Here is a 6,000-nt window from a genome sequence, read left to right on the forward strand (position 1 = left end):
AGCAAAACTGAACTGATGTATCTGGAGCAAAACTTCTCCAAAGGGTACCCAGACTGATCGAGACACAGACTGCAAATAACTTGATAGGGAAATACATTTTGGGAGCTAGAGCTTCCCCAATAGCTGCATTATCCTCCCTCCCTTTTTTCTTTTTAGCAAGCCAGCATAGTCCCTCCTTCATGATAACAGACAGTTGTGGAAGGCGCTAAGGGAAATTCATTCCTCCCTGATATTTAAGGAGATAAGGTTGATTTGTTGATACTTTTTCATTTTTATGATTCCTCTAAAACCATTTAAGATGTTTAACAATCTAGCTTTGAAATAACGAGGAAAGGGACAGTTTTTGTACTGAGTGTTGATAATGGTTGAAGAATTGAGTCTGAATAGAATTGTCTGCCCCAACAGGTTAAATTTAAAGTGACAATTACTCCCTATTTTCAGTACTGAAAATTGAGCTGGTAGTTTCAATGTTACATGAAGATGGTGCACACAGAAAGAATCAGCGCTACTGCATGTGTATCAGACTCTTGCATATTTGAATCCTGTACCAAAAGGTTTACTATGAGGGGTCAAGAATATTCTGCACTGTGAAACATTTATGTTCATCTTACCCTACCTTTTCAACTCTCCAGGCCCTTTGGTACAGGCTGTTTTCACCAAATTCGTTTCTAGACATAAACAACCCAATTTGTCCTCAGTCAAACACTAGTGAAGAGAATTGAGTTACATTGGAGGCGTATTTATCACATGAAATCTCTTGCCACCAGCACCTGAGCTGAGCAATTATATTGTTAATAATAACTTATACGTAATAGCTCAATAAGCAGAATTGAGCATTGATGTTTTTTCATCCCAACCTGCAAATTACTGTATTATGCCTCTCGCATGGTGTCTCTGCAATTTTTTATGACCAGACTTTTTCCCTTCTTTGCTACGTGTTCGCTCTGCTGCCACTGATACAGACAGGGATTCACGAGCTATGACTCTGATGCTTCAGCTTTTAAACATGCTGTTGATGAAAAATATTTTTGATTGCATATTAACAGAAACTCTCTGCTGCCTCCCTTTCAAATGCTGGCTACTGCTGGTAATAACGTGACAATACTCAAAACTAAGTGATTAGTTAAAAATTACAGGTTTGGATGATAATTCTGTTTCCCACTTACTTTGCGTCTGCCTCTTTAAAAAATAGGTGTTTGCAAGGTAAACAACATGCACATATGTGACAGCATCCTCTGAGCAACACCAAGGATTCAACTTTGGGAAACCACCAGTGTTAAAATCATGAGCTTCTGGAGCTTTAATGAAAAAGGATTTACTGAGGGTGAGAAACATTGAGCAGTACCTGATGGGCTAGACAGGACACTGGAGAGTAGATAGCTCATGTCAGGGTTGGGTGCAGCCTGTTGGTGACAGGAATAACTTACCCTCATCACTGTGACACAGGATGTAAAAGAAATTGAGGGGTCGCAGTCCCCTTTGCCTCCCTACTAAATCTGCCCTTAAAAGCATGTAGGCATATGGAGCTTATTCCTTTACCTTCATATCATATAGCATCTTTTTGTCTTTTATTTGTCACCTTTGTCTGGTAGATTTTAGCGGCTTTTTTAAATACACTTTAAAAAAAATCCGTAAGTCCTGATGGAAGTGGAAATAACATAATAGTTTCTAAGGCATAATTTAGCCGGTAATAAAGATGGGCGACCTGTGCCTTAAAGAGCATATGCATAGACCCCAATGATTTCGGTAGAGACCATTCACCTCTGTTTCAAGGGCAGGTTTCTTCTCTCTCTGTCATTAGCCAAAACTGAAACAAAGATAAGAGGCATTGGGTTATTGCATATTTTCATAGCTGCAGTGGTGCAAGCTATGGAATTTAGTCATTTATTAGATGCATATTAAAAATGCATGACAGTACAAAGAAAACATTGAACATGAATATAAATCTCTCTCATATATTAAATAGTCCTGTAGCTAAAGAACAAGTACTGAGATCAGTGTCCACAGGCTCATGACTGACTCTATCATTGACCTGCTGAGTCCCATTAATACTTCTGCATCTCACTTTCTCCCATTGTGGGAATGACAATGAAGATTTACTGGAAGAGTTGAAGGAGCTTCAGTCCATCCTTCAACGCAAATTTTCACTGCCCTCCCACCGTACTGGCAACTTGCATGTCCTCAGTGCAGGCTCTGTCCCGTGACAGGCTCTGGCAACGGGCCTTGGGGTGCTGCCTCTTGCCTGGCGGCTCCTGGAGCAGGATGGTTGGGTGCTGGCAGGGCCACACGTGTCTCCCCAGCTGCAGGTCTATGCTCACCATCCCACCCCCACCCCATGAGTCAGTCTGGAGGAGTAAATGCGCCCCGTTGCATGGCCTACAAAGGTGGGTAGGGGTGCTCCTGCATTCCCTGATGTGGTCACAGCTGTGCTTGCATTCATATCAGGGCTGTGTCTGTCCCTGTAATATCCTGATGCAGTATGACACATTCTGGTCAAAGGAGAAACCTAAAATGGAGACGTCTAAGGCTATTTCTTTCAGTGCCTTTCCCCTGAAAATTTTGTCAAAAATCAACATGTTTCTGTGAAGCCTTTCAATTTTTGACAAACTCGCACTTTCAGTTGATTATTTCATAATCAACATTACTCAGAGCCTCCAAGAAGCAAGCCCAGCTTTGTATCACTAACACACTACATCATGAATTTTGCATTTTAATTGACCACAGGAGCAGTCCCCTTCACTGTTATAATTTACATATGCAGAAGATGCGGAAGAGTTAATGAATACATAGGATTGTCACTACATCATGTGGAATTTCTTGCCTTTATGCTTTCTTTTATTTTTTCAGCACCTTTGGATCCGTCCTCTCTGGTCATTCCTGGCACATTGTAAAGGACTGCTGATACTTCCCACGTTTGCTGTCCAGTACTTTGGAGATTTACAGCTGTGATGGAAAGCAATCTTAAATGGAAACGGACCGAAGGGAAGGGCATATCAGGTCTAATTGGAAAAGCATACACATATATTTAGAGCAGACAAGGAGGGGATAAACCCCACCTATCTGTGGTAAGCAGACTAAATTAAACAGAAAGGGGGGGTGGGGTGGGGAGAGAAAGAAAGAAAGAGAAGAGGAAAAAAACCCAGACATTAACTTTGGTCCCCATCAAGCCAGCAGCTTTAGGAACACTTGACTTCCATTTTTGCCAGAAATGTGCTGCACCTTCTGCCTCACTTAGTATTTTTCATTCTAGAAAAATTAACAACAACAAAGCCAAAATAAAACTGCCTCTTGCGTTTTCAGCTCAGCTTCAAGGAATGGGATCCAGACAAACCGCTGGAGGGAAGGAAGGCTTTTGGATTCTGCATTTTATTTTATTAGGTGTAAGTGAGTTATTTTGATTATGTTGGCAAGAAGTGGGAAAAAAAGCCTTATGGCAGCAGCTCTGTCCCCTCTCTACTCACTTCTCCATGCACATGTGCACTCCCAGCACCCACTGCCACATAATTTGGCCAGCAAAGGCTCACAGAGGCTAGCCTACGCTGGTGCCTCTGCATTTTGCAATGTTTGACTGCTTAGATGGGAGACAGAAAAGCCCCCCCCTTTTTTTTTAATCAAAGCATGAAGGTAGGGAAAGGAAGGGGAAGAGCAAAAAAAAAGTGCAAATCCCCCAAGTTTTTTTCTCCCCAGTTTTGGGCATTGCTCTCAGGGGTTTTCGTATGAATGAATGGCATTCTTCTCAAGCTGCCTTGGAGCTCCATGCGTGTGGTGACAATGTCACTGTGCTGTGCTGTAGCAAAAATGATGGGCAGTATCCGCCAGCTGCGGGGCCCCAGGGAAATCAGTGCTCCTTCCTGACATCTCATACCTGCCACTGGGCAGGCAATGGGGAGCTGGGAATCCTGGGGTTTATTCTTCCAGCTGTCACTAAATTTTTGTGTGAACCTTGAGTTCTCTGCTTATCAGTTTCCTGATGACTCTTTACCTACCAGAAAGAACAGGGAAATGGGAGATTTGCCATCCTTACACTGCCAGGAAGGACCCAATGCATGCAGCAGAGTTCAAATAATTTAAAGTGTAATTTTTGCAAAGATCTCAAAGATTGGCCTCGTTGCCTGCATGGAAGGGTGATCTTGTATGTGAATGCTTGTGTGCATGCATATATCTATATCAAAGGATAATCAGAATGGGAAGTTATTAAAATGAATGTAAAAGCTGAGATCAGAGGCAAATATCCTTGCCAAGCTGAATGCCAGAAACACTAAACAAAGGAAGTTAAAAGTGGCGCTTTATCTCCCCAGTCCAAAGGGCATCCAGAGCAAGGGAAGATGGGAGCTGTGGTGCTGCTCAGATGGGTTTTATTTTTAGCTTCAATTTTCTGTGTTCTTTTTAAACACGGTTTTAGAAGCATTTACTACTGGTGTGCTTGAGACAGCCCTTAATTCCCTTCTTCCCTGTGCTTTGTGACTGTGGAATCACCTGCTATGCAGACCACGTCTACATCTCTCTCCTTTGCCTGATGGTAGCTGAGGAAGCAGAGAAGGAGGACAAAACTGTATTCGTCCATAGGGAAGCCAATACAAATAAAATTTCAGATAGGAATTTATCAGCATCTGCCTTCCTTCTTGACACCACAGTGGCAACTTAGATCGCTTTGAGACCTTGCAGATAGATAGCCAGAAACACTGTGTGCCACCACTTTCCCTCCATGACAGACATCCTGTCCTCGATACAAACCTTGGGAAAGGAGCACAAAACTTGAGCCTAGAATGGGTATGGAAAAACACAGCTTGGAGAGAAGAATTCTTCCCACAGAACCCTTCATAGGCTCCCAGACTCAAACCAAAAACCTAGCCCTGCTCCTATTGAAATTAATAGGAGAACTTTGCTAAAGGCAACCTAGTATTGAGCAAGAGACCTGGAACTCCCCATAGAGCACAGAAAGGAAGGTCAGACTTCTTTCTTGGCCACCTGCAGGGGAGGCCGAGGGGGAAGCACAGAGTGTATATGATCAACTTGCATTCTGCCTGCGGGATCTATGCGTTCCCTGTGGGACAAGGCTAGGGACCCAGGTGAATATGCTGCTCAAGAGTGGGGCAAGGCTGACACCAAAGGAAAACACAGAGATTAGTCCAGGAACACTGAGCGTCTGAAGAGGTATATGGAGATTGCCACATGAAATGCAAATTTCTACAGTGTGACTGAGCCTCCATCTTCTTCTGGGATGAGATAGCAGAAAACAAGACTAAACTTTTGTTGTTTTGCAAGTCCCCTGTGAAGTCTTCTCACAGGAAAGGCAGAGGGAGTAAGGAGGTTAACTGGTGAATCCAGGCAGTTTCCTAGGCATGGCCCTACGGATTGACCCTGTGTATTCAGCTTAACTGCTGTGTTTAAGGCATCACCCAAGGGGAGAAAAAAAGAGGGAATAATAGAGTTCTGAAAACTGGGGGGGGGGGGGGGGTCTCATGAAAGGGAACCCTCCCATGCTAGAAGAAGTAGGAAGCAGTAAGGGGGAAAGTGCAGCCTTCCCGAGACACAAGGGAGAGAGCAAGTGGTCTGAGAGTGAAGCGTGGATGTGAAATACAGCCCTGCAACAGCTGTTTAGCACATTAGCCTGTTGGTGTGCAGGCTTCCGTCCAAGAGCTTTCAGTCAAAATCCCAGTCCAGCAAAAGCAGTGAGACCAATGCAGCAGGATGGGATTCAGCCCTTGCAAGTTGTAAACTCATGCAGAGATGCTGCCGCCTTTACTTGGGGACAGCCTGGATGTGGTTGTGACAGAGAAAGGGAAGGGAGCAGGTTCTCAGCTCCCCTTGCTGGATGCTAGAAAGGGCTGCAAGAGGAAGAATAGTAGTAGTTGGAATACCTTAGGCTTCATCCAAGCCTGCCTGCCCACAAAAGGAGGTTTTATGCATCAAGATATTCTTGGCAGGGGGTTAGGCAGTACCTTTTTCTTTTTGCTCAGTCCTCTTAATGGTGACAAAGTTTCCAAGGATGATGGGAAA

This window comes from Harpia harpyja, chromosome 7, assembly GCF_026419915.1.
Source record: "Harpia harpyja isolate bHarHar1 chromosome 7, bHarHar1 primary haplotype, whole genome shotgun sequence".
Lineage (NCBI taxonomy): Eukaryota > Metazoa > Chordata > Aves > Accipitriformes > Accipitridae > Harpia > Harpia harpyja.